The following is a 19,100-nucleotide window of genomic DNA, read 5'->3' as shown; positions in this document are numbered from 1 at the left end:
CCACAGCCATGCCAGCATTTATTATTCTTTGACTTTTAATTTGTACTTCTCTAATGGCCAGAGATACTGAATATTTTTACATGTATTTGTTGGCCATTTGTACTTCTGAGAAGTGTCCACTCATTTCGCTTACCCATTTCTTTTATTTTAGGTGGGCTAATTTTTGTTGTTGTTCTATATATTCTCTCTTTCTGAGAATATTTGGCAAATTTTTTTTTATTCTGTAGGTTGTCTGAGGTAACACTATTTGCTGATTCTTATTATTCCTTGTATAACTGGAACTGTTTTTTAAAAAATCCTTTCCTATACTTATGATTTAACATGGTTTAGCTATTTTGTCTGCTAGTAAATTCAATCATTCTGTTTTAATTTTAGATTTTTGATCCATTTTAATTTTAATTTAGTACAAGGTGAGACATATGATCCTGCTTCAGTCTTATGCAAATAAACAATCTTTTTATCTTTAATTTATTTTAGGTTCACAGAAAAGTTGTAAAAATTTTACAGCATTCCTATGAACCCTTCACCCTAAAATGACAATGTACATAACCATAATATGACTATAATAAGCCAAGATATTAACAATGATACAATACAGTTAACTGAACTACTGAAATTATTCGGATTTCACTAGTTTTTATATGCACTCTTTTTTTCCTCCTCATTGTTTAGTTCTATGAAATACTAATATTTGTTTTTTGTAACTTGTAAAGCTACAGTCAAGTACACAGAGTTGTCCCTTTAATGGATCATACCTGTAGTGTCATGTTTAAAAACTCTGTCTACAATAGGTCCAAAAAGATTTCTTCAGTATTTTTTTCTAAAAGTTTTATAATTTAACAATTATATCTCTAGCAATTTTTGAGTAAATTTTTATACAAGAGATTCACTATGCTTTTGATTGCTCAGGTCAATAATTTCAAATTATCTTTGATTTCTCTCTTTCTCTTATACCCCACATCAAAACCATTAGGAAGTTCTACTGATTCTACCACTCACCAGTTCCACAACTATCACTCTGGCCTGACCCACAGTGTCTTTTAAGATTTACTGCAGGAGTCTCTTAACTCATCTCCATCTTATCCACTTATACTGAAGTCTGTCCTCCACATTGCAACAAAACTGACCATGTTTTTAAGCATAAGAAAGATGAGGTCACTTTTCTGCTAAAACCCTCCAGTTACTTCGCTTTCCCTACATGGTCTGTTCTGTCCTCACTTCTACATGACCACATGACCACATAACCACATGACCACACATTCTAGTACTCACTACATTCAATCACTTCATTATTTTCTTGTTGGTCTCCATGTGTTTTTAAACATGCCAGGCCAGCCCTACTCCATAGTTTTTGTATTGGCTGTTCCCTTGATTAAAATATTCCTCCACCAGGTAGTGACATCGTCAGCCCCCCCTTTGCCTCCGTTAAGACTTTGCTCTTCTTATCAATGAGACCCACTCTGGCCACTATAAGTGGTCAAATTGCTACTTAACACTCACCAGTACTGCCAGTAGTTCTTTCTATCCAATGCTATCTCCTAGTGAATTTCCTAATGAATCTACTTATCATATGCATTATGTTCTTGTCTATCATCCCCTACTCCACTACAAAATAGCCTTCAAGAAGGCAGAGCTACTTGTTTTGCTCACTGACAAAACCCATGCATTCAAAAGTGCCAAGCATTTACAGGTGCTCAATAAGTCTTTTTTATATTACACAATGATAGCAATTTTTAAATCAGTGAGACTCAGAGTATGGTCCTCCCAAGCAGTTCCTTAAATACTTTCATGGGGTCTACAAGGTCAAAACTATTTTCTTAATAACACTGAGATGGCTTATTACCTTTTTCACTGTGTTGACACTTGCACTAATGATGCAAAAACAATGTTAGGTAAAACTGCTGATACTCCTGCACCAATCCAAGCACTGGCATCAAATTATCCCAGTAGATGTTGTATTCTTTAGTGCCTTGCACAAATATTTTAAAAGAGAAATACACCATGGAGTACTATTCTGCCATAAAGAAAGATAAACGAGTCATTTGTAGAAAAATGGGTGGATCTTAAGGCTATAATGTCAAGTGAATAAGTCAAGTTTAAACATCACATGTTTTCTCTTATATGAGAAGTAAAAATTATAAATAAAGAGAAAAATACAAGATGGGAAGTAGACAGATCTTTCTCAAATGGGAAAGGGATCAAAAAATTGAGGGAGAAAGCCGGGCACAGTGGTGCATGCCTGTAATTCCAGTACTCGGGAGGCTGAGGCAGGAGGATCACTGTGTGTTTGAGACGAACCTGGGCTACATAGTGAGTTCCAGGTCAGTCTCAACTATGTAGTGAGATCCTGTGTCAAAAAACAAAACAAAAAAAAAATGGAGGGAGGTGAGGGGACAGAGGGAAAATTTTAAAAAGGAATTAAGATGTGTTATATACATGTACCAACTCCACACAAGGAATGTAAATATTATGTACTGCAAACCTAGAATAACAAAAAATAAATAAAATCTCCAAAAGATATCTGAGGGAGAAAACACAGAGGGAGAAATAAAGTTAGTTTGACTTAGAAATGTGCTTTAATAAAAAACTAGAAATTGTCATTCTCAACCGTTGAGTCCACTTCTTTTAATAGTCTGTGTTATGGGATGAGAAATGGTTGGCTCCAGGAAAACAAGTTGAGTACTGATGCTTTGTAAGAAACTAGACAGTTTTTTTCATGAAGTATCATTTTTCCTCAAAAAACAGTGACAAAGTATGGTTATTTAGATTTGGGTACTAGTGGATATTTTCACTTCACATTCCACTAATCACATTAAGGAAAATAATGGACAGTATTTCTCACCAATTACATAATCCAATCTTCCAAAATTCATTCTCATTTATTCTGTCCATATCCTCCACTGTGATTTTGTCAGTTTTATCAGACTTACTCATTTTTCTGTTTTACCTTCTCATATGGTAAATATCTATAGGTATAACCCATTCAAACAAAAGATTTTGGGATCTTCTATCATTTTTAAGAGTGTAGAGGGTCCTGAAATCTGAAAGTGTGAAAATAACTGATTTGTCTCAACTATTATGTGATCTTCTTTGCCATTTACAAAATGAGCTGTTTCCATGGATTCACTCCCTAGCAGAACACACACAGTTCTGCATTCCTACACTGAGAAGCCGTAGTTCATACTTTGCTTTGAATCATTTATAGCTGTTGTTCAGGTAAAGGTTACCTTTAAGGTAGGTTTTCTATACCTGAGATCATTGGTGTAGTATGAGACTCTGGGGATTTAACACTGAGCAGGAATTTAGTATAGGACTCATCATCCAAAAATGGGCGCATGATGTTTCCAAAGCCAGATCGCAGCTGCAACCTCATGGTTCTCTGATGACTTCTCAAAGGAATTATAAGACACATTTGATTTGCTGAACTGCATGTTTCCCATTGATTTGCACATTAGCAAATGTTGCTGGATTCATCTCTTAACCCTGGAAAGAAAACTGCATGTAGAAATTCTACAAATACACACACACGCGCGCACACACACACGTGCGCACACACACACACTACCTTTCATAAAGTTTTTGGAATTGGAAGCCAATTTTCTCTTCTGCAGGTACACATAAATATCAACCACCCTTGCCCCTGAAGTAGACACCGGGTGGCCCATCTATGTCCTCTCACCACCACCTCTTCAGTCCAGGCCATTTGACTCCTGCTTTATCAACACCTGTATTTCTTTACCTGAAGATTTTGCTTGCTGTTTCCTTCACCTGTTAAATAAATTACTTTTATATGAATCCTTGTCTCAAGGGCTGCTTCTAAAACAAGAGAAAACCACAAAATTGTCATTTCCTGAGAGAGCCAATCATGGTTTCCCTGTACTTTGAAGTGCATACCCAATGCCCCACGTGTCCAGCCATCACCCTCTTGCTGATTATAATGAACTAAAGGACCTGGGGGCACAAAATGCAGACAAAGGACAATGAATACACTGACTACACGCACTTCACTTCCACTTCCATTCAGAGTCAGCCTTAGGCCTTCCACAAAAAAACAAAATGTGAAAGGATATAAGATGAAATTAGTAAGGGAATAATCGAGGTCATCTTGCTCCTTGAGGCAACCCTGAATTTAAATGAAGAGAAGATTAGAATAAAATGGATGAGGGAGGAAGGAGAAAGAAACAAGAGTGGAAGCAGGCTTGTTCTTTAATAGTCCCAAACTACTACTTTGCTTCATTTTCTCATCTCCTGAGCATCTGCAAAATTTAATAGCCTCCAAGGCAACACCCCTTGGTAAGCTGACATGCATAAGTATCACCTGCAGAACCCATAGATTATATTCTGTCTGTCCTAATCAAGATGGCAGGCAATCAAGCAATACATCTTGAAAAACTGTTCTTTAATTGGTTGAAGAAAAAAAGAATAGGACTCAAGCTATGATATAAAAGAAGACGAAAAGACATTCGTTGAAGGTGAAAGTTCTAGGTCTTTAGGAAACTTCTAACAGATCTTTTCCCCTAAAGTTATAAATGATATCACATTGAGCTCGAGCATACTTTCTCTTTCATTTCCTTGAAGGCACATTATAAAGCATTTATGTCACATATACTGTAATAAGTATTCATTTAAATGATGTTTGGTGATTCTACACTAAATGAGCAATTTACAAACAGAAGGTGTTTTACTGACAATTGCTCATAAATATTCAGAACAAATATACACATACAAGCAAAAGCCTACAAATGTTGTACTCCTGTCACAAAGAATCACAGATTTAAAAATATCAATTTACCTTAATAGTCCAAGCAGTTCATGAAAATTCATTGTCAAGGAAGAACCGAAATGAGTCAGGAGAACAATGTGTTCTTTTTCTTTCACTTCAATTATCTCTATATAATTCCTAATTTTGTGATAAGATATTTTGGAACCTTGATTGCTTTCTTAAAAAGTACTGATTGCTTAAGTACATGCCAGAGGCTTTGTCAGGTATTTAAAAATTATGTGGGAAAGAGAAGTTCCAATAAATTAGTTATAAATCTTAACTTGCAAATTGAATTATTTACTATGGAAGATATAATTTTTCCTTTTTGGCATCTTAACAGTCTTTAAAGCCATAATATTCCAGAGATACTTCACACTTAAAGGAAGAGGATATTTAATACAGAAGTCAACAGCTGTAACTTCAAGGATCCAGGATGACTGTACATTCTTTGGGGCCCACTTTTATGGGTGACGATTAGTAGTTATGCTATTTAACTGAAAGTCATCAGCTTTACAACATTTAAAATTATATCAATACCCCCCCACACACACATGCTATTGTACAAAGTCCCTCTGGAGAGTCCGATTGTCTGTGTTTCCATCAGGTGATCAACTTAAGAATTTGTTGCTTAGATGTACTTCAGACATACAAAAAAAGGAAGAAGGAAGATGAGAAAAAATGGGAAGGAGGGAAGAAGAGGAAGAGGAGGATGGAAGGAAGGAAGAAGGGAGGGAGGAATGAAGGAAAAGAAAGGCCATTGGAAGGTATGCAGGGCAAAGTTACTTGGTTACAAGGTTGAGTACTGTGGCCACTGTATCTCTGCATGATTCCTCCTTGCAATGGCACCATTATTCATTTTGATGCCTTTCTTCCTGTGGTGGATTTTTCCATCTGGTTTACATACATTTACCACTGTTTATAGTATCAAGAGACTGTTGTTATGATGGCTCCAACACAAATAAAGAGGAGCCAAGAAGTTAGTTTCACCTTGACCTCCCAGAAAACAAAACATTATATCCTAAACAAAACATGTGATTAGCAAATTAAATTAAACCCAACACCATGTAAAAACAGATAAAACATAGCAGCAATAACTACCATCTTAGATATTCACCCATGAGAATTAGAGTATATGCCTATAAAAAGACTTGTACGTGAATATTAATAACAGTCTAAAATGGAAACAGCCCAAATGTCTACCCACAGGTGAATAGATAAATTTCTTTTCTCTTGACCTTGAATCCCACTCCATCTCCTTGTTTCCCTTCATAAAAATACCCCTCAGAAGCAATTTTCTTAAATTGCAATTTGTTTTCCATTTCCCCTTTTTCTTTTGACTCACTCCAATCAGCTTTTTCTGTTATCCCACTAAAACGGCTCTTAGTGCTCTCCATGTAGTCAATTCTCATAGCTTTGCCTTGACTTTAAAGTCACAATTGATTTCTTTCTTTAGCCTCTAGGATTTATGTGTCTTGGTTTTTCTCCCACTTTAGAGACATTCTTTTCTAGCTTCCTTTATTTTTCCCCCCATTTCTTTCTTAACCTCCAAAATTTGGTCACACTCCACAGGAACTACTGTCATCTCTTTCTTTAATAATCTACTCAAAGATATCCTCTAGCACTGCTATAGTTTGGGTTTAAAATGTTGCACCAAAGTTCATGTGTTGAAGACTTGATTCACAATGTAGATTCACTGTTCAGCGATGGAGTTTAGGAGGTGATTGGATCATGAGGGCTCTAACCTCATGAATGGATTATTAGTTCACTGATACATATGGAGTCACAGCAAAATGTACTACTGGCATGTATGAAGCTTTAGGAGGGGAGCTAGTGGGAGGACATAGTTCTTGGGGGTGTGCTCTGGAGGGGTAGATTCTGACCCACTGTCTCACCATTTCACTCTCTGCTGTTGAGCTACCATGAGGTAAGCAGCCTTGCTCCACCAACAAGTTCCCAGCCATGATTTTCTGCCTTCCCATTGGCCCAGAAACAACAAAGCCAAGTGACCATGGGCTGAACCCTCTAACACTATGAGCTAAAATAAATCTTTTCTCCTTTAAATTGTCCTTCTCTGGTATTTTGTCCCAGCAATTGAAAGGTGATTGTCTTAGTTACATTCTTGTCACTGAGACACAATATCCAACAACCACAAATTAAAGGAAGAGAGGTTTATTTTGGCTCATGGTTACAGTTCATGATTTGTGGGCTCCAGCACAGCAGAGGTACATAGTGGAGGAAAGTTGCTCACATCACAATGGCCAGTGTTAGTTAAATGATGATGAACTATCACAGAACACAGGCAACCTGAATTTTGGGGGAGTCTGGGTGAGACCTCCTGGAGTTACTCCAAAGGAGAGTTGAAGTCTAGTTTATTGACCTGGGTCTTTTATTTGTATGGTAGAAGGTTAGTGGGACAGGTTTAGGTGAGGTGATATGAAGGAGGGTCATGAGACTGGGACAGTAAGAACGGCTGAGTATGTGGCTACAGCGACAGGCACGGTGATCTAACAGGTGGGACAGACGTTTCATGTCCTACACATTGTTTCCAGGCTCAGGTTGGGGGCTTCAGGAGGTAGGAGTGGACTGTTATTATCCTCAGAGCTCAGGAACTCAGGTAGTTGGGCAGGGAATATTCAGGGTCAGACCTATCAGCCAAGAAGCAGAAAGAGAAGCCAGGAGTCACAAGAGGAAGTGTACCTTCCTTGTCAAGCCCCCAGTGACTCACCTCTTTCAACCAGAACCTACCTCCTAAAACCAAGTCACCTACATCAGCCCCATAGTTTAATTATCTTCCAAAAACCCGTCCTATGAATGCATGAGGACTTTGGAGGATGTTCTTGCTCTAAACTATAGAGTGACTAATTTTAAAAAGCCCCATAGCAATATATTCTCCATATGTACACTTTTATTACTATGTTTATGATACATAACACATGTATACATCATGGGGAAATGGAACATATACAGTGCATTGTCACATTTTGATCCTTTCTACTTTCCCTTCCCTTTTCTTCCTTCTTGTCTTCCACTATCTCCAGATCCCCTTCCCATCTCCACAAAGGCTAACTCCCTGTTTTCTCTCATCTATCTTTTGTTTTGTTCTTTAACTTATGTAGCGTTTGGGTTTCTCATATAAGAGAACTCATACAATATTTAACTTCCTATGTCTGATTTATTTCACCTACCATTATGGCCTCAAGGTGAATTCATTTTCTACAAATGCTCCCAATCTATCCTTCTTTATGGCTGATTAGTACTATATTGTGTATATACAGATTTTTTTTTTACCCATTCATCTGTCGATGCGCATATAAACTTCTTCCAAGATGTAGCTAATTATGAGTTGCATTGTTATCAGCGTGAGTATGCATGGATCGTTGCAACATGGTGTCTTTCACAACTGGGAAGACACTCAGAAAAGGCAAAGCCTTTTCAAATAGGATTTCTATTTTTTATTGTTCGAGGAATTTCCACACTGATTTCTGTATTGGTTTAACTAGTTTACATTCCCACCAGCAGTGCAGAGGACTTTGCCCTCACATCCTCACCAGCATTTGTTGTTTACTTTTGATCCTTGTGTTTCTCTCTAGCCCTTGAACACCAGACCATAGCCAAATCCATAAAGGACATTTCCATTTCAATGTATTAGAGACACACTAATGTGTCTAAATTGACACCACTAAACCTCATCCAATCTTAGTTTTTTTCCAGATGTGTCCATATTAGGAAAGCAGAAATCTATTATAACGATTTCACAGGTTAGAAACCTCGAAGTCATCTCTCTTCATTAGATATTAAGTTATGTCAAGATCAGAAAACTGAATTGTTTACATAATTATATCATTTTTCTCAGAAACAAAAAGTCCATAAATGGGCAGTTCCTGGAATCTTTTTAGTGGCTCAAAAATATTTGGATAAAGACTGCAATTTACTTGGCCTTTGCTGATAGTTACAAGACAACTATATGGCAAGAATAGAGCAAAAAATTAGAAAGAGGAAAAAAAGAGAAAAGAGAAATAAAGATACCAGATAGCACTCCTTTTAGAGTTTTCTCAAAAGTCCCATCAGATGGCTATTTATAAATTAATGGTCACTGCTATCTTAGTGGGAACTGGAATATGTAATTTTTAACTTGCTAACCCTAATAAAATCAGGATTCTAACAGCAAGGGGAAAAGAAGATGCATCTAGAAGTATCGCTATGTCATCCTTGATTCCTCTTTTCTGATGTGCCCCACACTTTATCAGTTAACTCTCTTGGCTCTACCTTAAATTATGTATAGCTCTACCTTAAATTAAGGATCTACCTTAAATTATGTATATGTATACCTTAAATTATGTATATTATCCAATGCATCTAGGGTGTAGTTTAGTGGACATAATATATCTAATTATATCAAGCTATCCCTTGACCTAAACCTCTATCTCAGCCAGAGTAAAATCCACATCCATATTGTTTCAGAAGGCACCATAATCTGTTGTTTCCGTTATCTTTATGAATTCATTTTCTATCATTCTCCCCCTTACAGAATCTACTCAAGCGCCAGTCACTGTCTTGCTGTTTTCAAACACACTGAGTCTTCAACCTCACTTACTGATTCTTCCCTCATGATGCCTATATAATGTGTTCTCTCACTCGCTTTAGGTTTATGCTCAAGTATCACCTTATCACCTTATAGAAAAACAGTAACCTGCCTCCATCACTGTGCTCTCACTCTGCCTTGCTCATATAATAATTATCACTAGTCTCAAACAAAATTTTTGGTTTACGGGGGTTTATTTTCCATCTTTACCAAATAAATCATGAGCTCCATAAGAGCAAGGACTTTTTTATTCAGAGCTGAAAGTCCCAACACCAAAAAGCATACCTGGCTCATAACAGATACTCAACAAATATTTGTTGAATTTGAGTGGGTTTTTTTTCCAATATAGATCAAAACTCACATATCTTTGGAAAAACTTTCCATCAACTCCAGGAGGGAAAAGGGCTCCTCCAAAACCCTGCCATCATAGGAAGGAAAATCTTGCCATAAGTGCTAGATCAATCTACTCCCTCACCCTCCTCTGGATTCAAGGCTCTATCTCATCAGCACCGCTGTGAGAACTCCCACTGTCAGCAATGTCCTTCCCTTCAGGGAATGGCCTGCCCTTCCTGCAAAGCCTCTACACTTATTAGCCAAGGATGATGTCAGTGACTCAGGAAGCGCTGCCCAGAGCAGGACTCTTCATCTCTACTGCTGAACCACTGCTAGCAGAAAGCCTTGGAATTATGGCCCATTAGAAACAATCCAGAGCCATTCTACAACATTCAGCTTAGCAATAATAAATCCATGTTGAAAAGGTGATCGTTTGTCCTCACTTGTAAGAATCTCACACATGTATGCACTCATATACATATACACACATTTATATTCCTGAAATTTATTTTTGATAGCTACTGCGGTACTTAAAGCCAGTAGAGAATGAGGCAACTAGCCTTACCTTGCATAGGCTCTAAGGTAGAAAGGCAGTAGAAGCCCCCTCAGATAGTGCAGCCTCTAAATCTTCTGAGCTAATATTGAAACATAAGACGGAAGCCTTGTACTGAATCCCTGCCTGATGCACCCACTGGCAGCTGAACGGTCTTTTCACAGGTTTCTCCTTCATTCCAACCTACTCCATCATCTCTATTCCATCACATAAGGTCAAAGTATTTTCTGAGTATCCTGTACCAAGTCAGTGAAGGTCTTGGTAAAACAGGTATAATCTCTGACAGTGCATCTATGATATTCTCTTCAGCCCCAAAAATGTATTTCCTGAGAATTTGTAGGACAGGACTGAGGCATGCGGTGAGACTCGCATCTTTTAGGGAAGCACATATATCACACACACTCACAGTCCTGCCACTTGTCAAGTGACAGCTTTGAACATGACTACTCAGAATTGGTTTAGCAACTTCATCAGGTAGTAGAAGAAAGTTAATAGCAGACACAAAAACATGATTGCGATGGATTACTAAATGAAAAGAGTGCATTATGATACTACAGCATGCTCCCAATTGTCCATAAACATGCTTATGTGGAATTAATTAAATAAAAGTATATTCCTCCAAGTGGCATGCTTATGGGTTGACTTGCTAAACATTTGTTGTGCATGCTCAGCCTATATACCTTTTAAAATTTTCCAATTTCTTTCTAATGGGCACTTACTACTTTTCCTCAGTTGTGGTTGCTCCATCTCATCTACCGGATATTTGATAAATCCAGGATTTGATTAACGGCTATATTTTCTTTTTCCTTTTTTTTATATGAACACTTTCCTATATTTACAACACAATAACAATTTTATAATTGTTATCCCAAAATCTGTATCTTCTCCATGTCACCTATTTGCACATGGATCCATGATTGATCCAACCAGGGCACATTGGAGCCTTTCCTGAGATTGAATGTATGAACTGTGGGAGAGAGACACTCCATGGAAATTATAAATTCTGAGGACAGTGTAAATTGTTTTTCCCAGGCAGGGAGGAAGCTGTTTAATGGTAGAAGAAAATGAAACAACAAGGGAAAAAAAGAGCATATCCACTTGTTTCAGTCAGGACTTTAAGTAGTGAAAAACAAAATACAGCTTGACTGGTTTTAATGAAAAGAGAATTAAAGCCAGTACGCGGCTCACAGAAGCTCTGGGAAGGATACATGCTGAGCAGTCAGGAACAATATCCAAGTCCTCTGCAGGAGCTACTACAGCTAAAACACCTCACCACTTCCACATTCCACACCTACGCTGTGACATGCCCAAATGCTGCCCAGCTCACATGGGGGTGCATGGGACCAGATGCCAGAAACTCGGGTCCTGATACTCCAGTGAACCTAACATCTCCATGTCCCACTTGCCAACGAGCAAATTCTGCAAGCTCCTTTTGTTCCACTGCTGACTTTGGAATCAAATCATACATAGGTACATCTGGCAGGAGGAATCTAGGATATGTAGGCTGTGCCCTCACTGAAAGGCAACCTGGAAAAGCGAGTCTCCCACCACAACCTGGAGAAGTAGGACTCATAACTCAGGAAATTTTCCCGATAATAGAAAACTGTTCAAAGGGTGCTGGGCAATCAGGAGTCTACAAATGACCGCAATAGAGCACTACAAAAAGATTTCTCTCTCACAACGCTTCTTCTGTCACACAGTTTCAACCCATACTTAAAAGACCAAGTAAAATGAGAAAGGATACCTACAGAATATGTCACTTCACGGAGGAGTATATTACTGATATCTGAATAATGCAATTAATTGTCCCTTATTTCTGCACATCCCAAATTCTGTGGGACCTAAGCAGGGATACCAACTTTAAAACATGAAGATATTTACATACATGAAAAGGTATTTTAAACAAATCATTCACCTGCACCAAAATTCAACCATTTCATAACTTCCAAAATATTGTATCTTTAAAATCAAACTAGGGGCCAGGGATTTAACTCAGTGGTTCCGCTGCCTGCTTCGCAAGTGTAAGGTCCTGAGTTCAATCCTCCGTACCAAAAAATAAATAAATAATAAAATTAATCTCTTGATTTTTGACTGCTGAGATACTCTGATCATTTTAGCTTCAAAGAATAATTATGTGCTTTGCAGCTATTCTCATATAAACAAAATAGTATGATAACATTAACTTTCAATCCAAATGTTTCTTTCTCTTTGTATAAATGCCAAAATTTACCCTTCTCTGCCACATACATATTTCTTTCTGTGTACCTATTGACAGTGCAAATAATAAAACTTCTATTTTTCACTCATCCCTGTCAGCCGCAGTTGTGTAAATCACGCAAAGCTTCGAATCTCTGGCTTAAATCCCAAACGCTGCATCCATTTACCCTTTCCTGTTAAATTATTTTCAAATCGTTCCTCTGTAGATTTCCCGCATTATTTTTTTCCCTGAGCTGGTTTGGTGGCCCGCGCAGTGATGGGTCATACTGCCACCTGGTGTGCCTGGGACAAACTTACTCCCACTCTGTAAAGCCGACGGGGCAGGGACAACACTTTGACCCCATGGCGCTGAGTCATGGCGCAGGCTGAGTCACCTTCCTGAGGGATCCACCTCACTGCCTCCGCAAAATGAGGAGAGGGGTGTGGGCCGGCCACAAACACAGGTCGCCTCATAGAAGACTGGCAAAAGCAGAAGAATTCAGGATTTTTAACTCAGCGAATGTTTAGGGTTCACCAAACCTTAGGTCAAAGCTTGGTGCCCCAAGTGACACGAAAACGAGGGGAGATCTAGAGCAAAGGCAGAAGGTAAAATGAGCTAAACACACAAGGTACGCGAAAGGGTAAGAGGTCGCCAGAGATAACAAAAATAAACAAACAAAACCAGAAATAGAACTAGTAAGTGGAGTGTCCTTCGTGATAAGCCTTGCCTTAGAAGATCTGAAATTTATGAGTAGATACAGGAACTGAAGTAGTGGAGAAAGCATATATACAAAAATTAATAATTATAAATTAAAGTCTAATTCCCAAAAGTCATATTTTTTCAGCCTGTTATTAACAAAGTGTACAAGAATATATGTTTTCAGTCTCTTGTGATTAGGATTTTCTAATTAGAAAAGAGTTGTTTAATTAACAATATTATCAATTAAATTTGGGGGGCTGGCGATTTAGCTCGGTGGTGCCACTGCCTGCCTTATAAGCGCAAAGTCCAGAGTTCTATCCCCAATTTAAAAAAAAAATTTTTTTTTTTTTTGCTTTCCTTGAAAAATTCCTAAATAATAGTTCGGTAGCAATAAGCAATACTGTCATTAAGTTTTATTCAAATAATGTTTGCCTCACACACAGAAAAAAGAAAAACAAAATTCTACCCATAGCTACCATTGTTTTAATGACAGGACTATGTAAAATTTATATTATTTTGCACATTATCATAGTTAATACTGCACGTGTATATATTATATATTAACTGGCTATAAGCGAATTTAAAAGCTTTTCAAATGATGCTAAGATAATCTATGTGATTGGTAATTCTTACAAATTCAATAAATCAACTTTATTCCCTCTTATTTTCATGGTAAAATTAATGCTTTTTTTCTGTATATTTTTCTGCCAGTATCTTCAACTGCAATTTCAATTATTTAAATTATAATCTAGACAGTGCTATCATGCATGGAATCTTGGAATCTTGCAATTTAAACTTTGTCCAGGAGAACATGTTCTTGGCATGTTATCCTCAGAATTCTGAGGTTTTACATAAATGTTCAATGTCACAGAAATAAACTGATAACTATGGAATTTTCAGGAGCATAATCTTTGAATATAAACTTCTGTGGTCTGTTTGCTTGTGTCCTCTCCAAATTTATGCCAAAATCCTAGCCCCCAAAGTAATAGTAGTAGGAGGTTGGGCCTTTGTGAGGTAATTAGGTCATGAGGATGGAAGCCTCACACATATGATTGGTGCCCTTATAAAATAAGCCTGAGGGCATTTGGCCACCCTTCCACCATTCAAAGATACAACTCAAAGTCACAATCTATAAGCCAGAAAGCCCTTTACCACACAGCAAAATGATGGGTGCCTTGGACAGCTTAGCCTCTAGAACTGGGAGAAATAAACTGCTCTAATTTATCAGCCACCCAGTTTATGGTATTTTATTATAGCAGACTCCCCCCGCCCCCACAATAGACTGAACACATATCCACCCCTCCTGCAGAAATAATAATTCATGGTAGTTGAATAATTACCAATGTGAGAATCTTTTTAAATATAAAATTCTATCATCCCATAATTTAATTTTTATATTAATAGAATCTATTAATGATTAATACAATCTATCAATATACTATATTTTAAAGGTATGTTTAAAGGTATGTTTAAATAAATAAATGCAACTCAAAGAGAAATGCAACATTTCATTTCTTTTCTGCTGTATTTCTAGAATATAAATAACATTTAATTCTGGTTTGGAGTAGTTACTTTTTTCTCATTAATAAAAATTCTAAAGGACAATCTACAAAATAATTCTTACATTTTAGACATAAAGGTATAATACAGTATTGTATTATATACTAGCAGTTACTATTACATCACAATTCCTCATATACTATACAACTCAATTTTTGTTGCAAATATATTCTTTTGGTCCTATGGTTTAAATGTACAAAATTTTGTGACAACTGGTAGCAAAATATATGTGAATACAAGTACTTTTTGGGTGGTACGCTCCAAAAAAGTAAGGCTCTACATTTTCTGAGTGGTTATTATAGTCTTTTACTATTTTGTAGGCAAAAGTTCAAACTTAAATTGTTCCCCTAAATTCACACATGTGTGGTACAAGTAGAGAGGTTATGGGTGCATTAACAATATAACAGAATTAAGACTTATGCATCAGGGATGTGCTCTCCAGTCAAGTATGTATCTTGTAATTCATAGACTCTTCAGGAGAACCTTTCCTTAAGGTAAGTAATGTTATTACCCTATTTTGTACTTAAGACCACCGAGACGTGCAAAGGTTGTGTAACTTGCCCAAGGTCACATGGCTAGTAAGGGGCAGAGTTGTGGTTCTAACCTAGACGTCTTACTTTCCTTGTTGCTGAGACACAATACCTGACATGTACAACTTCATGAAGGAGAAGTTGAGGTGTCATGTCTCTCCACAGATTCAGGGCTGTGCTCTATCACTCCTCAGGTCCCTCCCCTAGAGGAGGAGGTCAGCTCAAGATAAGTGACCAGAGCTGAGGAGAGTTCAGGGTGGTGGCAAGGACACAGTAGCAGCATTTGAGAGTGGTGGTGGCAAAGAGGTAGCCTGATGGAACTGGGGAAGTGTAGTATCACACAATATCAAACAGTTGAAGAGGTTAAACCAGGTCATCTTTCCAGTCAGCTATAATGACAAGTTCTGATAGGACGTGCTGGAGGTTGGCAAGCTAGCAAAACTTGCCTATTTCAATGATATCACTGTAGGTACAGTATCACTCACAGAATCAGCATTAAGATACTAAGATGTTGTTATGGTCTGGGTCTTAATGCCCCCACAAATGCTCATGCAGTCATAGGTAAGTGAGTCTATACTGTGTGATGCTAGGAATAAGGGTGTGTGGTTACTAAACCACTAGAGGTAAGTGATTGGTTTGGCACTGCCCTGATCCCAGTAACTGTCTGAATAAGATAAAAGGAGCAGAAAGACAAAAATAAACTCTCTTGTTGTTTTTGCTGCCTTGTGCATACCACGTTGCTTCTCCTCTGAGATGCCTCTTTGCTATCCCTGCCTTGGAGCTGATTATGAACTGAAACCTCTACAAACTGTAAGATTAATAAACCTCTTCTCCTTTAACTTTGGGTGTTGGTATTTTTATCTCAGCAAGGAGAGAAAAGTAACTAATACAGCTGTCACGCCCCTTAACTAAGGCTGGGAATAGGAACTAAAATGTTACAACACATCTTAAACAATCTGTGAAAAAGATGGGACTTTGGACATCTATTTGCATATCCAGATCAGCAATGAGTTGGCTTTGAGATTATTGAAACAAAGAACTAATCTATAAGAGGATAGAGCCTGCTGATGCTCATGTGTGTTAGAAAAGTCTCAAAGTTTCTTCTGGTCAGAATGCAAAGGTGCAAAAGACAGTTGAACAAATTAGGAATGAACTTTCTTGCAGTTGTTTGTCACCAAAGAGAAAGGTCCATTGATAACTCCCTCTCCTCCTTTGTTAAGCTTTCTCTCCTTGTTCTCTTGTTCTTGGTTTTCCTTTTTTCCTCCTTACCTTTAAAAGTTTTAATAACTTCAAGGATTTTTAAAACTAATCATGTTTGGGTTGTTTCAATTCTCTCATTTTTGTGAGGTGGCTGGATTGAAGAAAGAAGATCTGTTTAGGTAAAATCCCAAAATTTGGGATATCAAGTGATTTCAAAATTTTTAGCTTTTCTTTAAATGTCCTGCTTTCACATGAAAGGCAGAGCCTACAAATACTGTTTATTTCAAAGGACAAAAAGAACCAGCAGCAATATCTTTTTTTCTGATTTATAGACAAGTTCGGTGTGTTTGGGTTTTTTAAAGTGTGTTGGGGGTTTTTATTTGTAGGATTCTAATCCCTAAACTTTGCCTTCCTCCACTTTTAGCCCTTCTGAACACTCTTCAGGAGCTGGACCACTGTTATCCTTGTAAAAGACACTAAAGCTTATTTTGATTTTTAACCCAATTGATTTTTCTCTTCTTGCTGATGGATGGATAGTGTTATATTTTGATCTAAAGATTTGAGTTAAACTACTTTTCTGTTAATGAGTGGGCTGGTTCTCAGCAGATTTGTTTTCTTGCTATTGTCACTAGAGGCATTCACTTTATATCACAGCTAGATATAATGGCCTTTAACTGACCCAAAGAAGTTTATTGTGATTTAATATTTTTTTTCTGTCCTTTTCCTTCAGTACACCCAACAAAACAACAGTCTAACTTTAAAAATGGAGTTGATGATTGGAAGACACAAAAACAAATCCAGATGTACTCAGCAGACTCATCTTTGACAAAGGAGCTGACCATACCCACTGGAGGAAAGATAGCCTCTTTAATAAATTATGGTGAAAAAACTGGATCTCAACCTTCCAAAGATTAAAACTGGACCCTTATCTTTCACCATACACTAAACTAAAATCCAAGTGGATTAAAGATCAAAATATTAAAACAGAAACACTAAACTTACTGGAAGATAAGTTAGGCAGAACTGTGGAAGACATTGGCATAGGAAATGATTTTATGAACAAATCCTCAGTAGCACAGGAACTAGCACAAAGAATCAACAACTGGGATCTCATCTTATTAAAATGCTTCTGTACTGCAAAAGAAACCATCAACAAAACTAAGAGACAACCTACAATGCAGGGAAAAAATTTTTACCAGATGCTCCTCAGATAAAGGACTATTATCTAGAATATATAAAGAACTCAAAACAATCATCCTCCCCAAATATAAAGATCTGATTCAAAAATGGCATCTGAAATGAACAGACATTTCTCAGACAAAGAAGTAAAAGCAGCAAATAAATATATGAAAAACGTTCCACATCACTGGTCATTCAAGAAATGCAGATGAAAACAACACTGAGATTCCACTTCACCCCACAAACAATGGCTGCTATCAAGAAATCAATCAATAACAAATGTTAGCAGGGTTGTGGGGAGAAAGGAACCCTTCTCCATTGTTGGTGGGAGTGCAGACTGGTGCAACCACTATGGAAATCAATATGGAGATACCTCAAAGAGCTGGGACTAGAGGTTCCATTTGACCCAGCCATCCCTCTGTTGGGTATCTTTCCAAAAGAACTAAAAGAATCATATCACAGTGATATATATGCACCTATGTTTATAGCGGCACAGTTTGTAATAGCTAAAACTTGGAAACAGCCCATTTGCCCATCAGTTGGAAACTGGATAAAGAAGTTGTGGTTTTTCTATAAAATGGAATATTACTCAGCCATAAAGAATGATAAATTAGATTCATTCATAGGAAAATGGATACATATTGAGGATATACTTCTAAGTGAAATAAATAAGTCACACGTGAGTAGATATGGAATAGTTTCTCTGGTGTGAATAAATTATAATAGTACCTAAGATCCTAATGATATAATTGACAATGTGAAATAGGAAGAAAGGGGCTAAAGGTGTAGGAAAAGTGGGAAGGGTAGGGGAAAGGTAATAAGGGAAAAGAAAAAAATATGAAAAAATGAAAAATGGAAATGAAGTGTTTGTAAAGGGGTAGGAGGGGGAGGGTGAAGGGAGGGCAGGGACAAGGCGAAAAAATGAGAATCAAGACCTGTCATGTAAAGGTTCAAAATCCCAATAATGAATGTAACTGTACTGTATACCTAAAATGTACCAATAAACTCAATGAGGAAAAATAAATAAATTAAAAAAATAATGGAGTTGATGTCCTTATAGGTTAATACCCCTAAATAAACCCAAAACAGGTATTTCTCTCTTTGACATATTTTAAATACGTAAAGGAAAGCTTTGGTGAACTTGTGGCACAATAAATACTTTTAATGGGGCTGGGGATTGGCTCAGTGGTTCCACCATCTGCCTCACAAGTGCAATGTCCCAAGTTCGATCCCCTGTACCAAAACAATAAAAATAAATAAATAAATACATTTAATGTTAACTAACAGAGGCTGTTAAAAATGTGGCCAGTGAGTGTTTGATTAGCTAGGAAAGAAAATCCAGACATTTTATTTTTTTAGAATAACATAGCAATGATATCGCTCATTTGTTAGAGAATGCCCCTGTTTGCTTGTACTCTATGCCTACAATATTGAGTTTATGGATTTGGGCTAAAAGGAACTGTTAACAAACTGCTCCTATTCTTCACAAAGGTAGAAGCACAAAG

At 37.3% G+C, this 19,100-nt stretch overlaps 1 pseudogene; it reads right to left on the bottom strand.

The window, feature by feature from the left end:
• LOC104858805 overlaps positions 1-3,373 on the bottom strand; it is a 49,050-nt pseudogene extending 45,677 nt beyond the window's left edge.
• Positions 3,374-19,100: the final 15,727 nt, after the last annotated feature.

Source organism: Fukomys damarensis, unplaced genomic scaffold, assembly GCF_012274545.1.
Source record: "Fukomys damarensis isolate Sample0158 unplaced genomic scaffold, DMR_v1.0_HiC HiC_scaffold_1, whole genome shotgun sequence".
Taxonomy (NCBI): Eukaryota; Metazoa; Chordata; class Mammalia; order Rodentia; family Bathyergidae; genus Fukomys; species Fukomys damarensis.
This window is presented reverse-complemented; position numbering and strand designations above follow the sequence as displayed.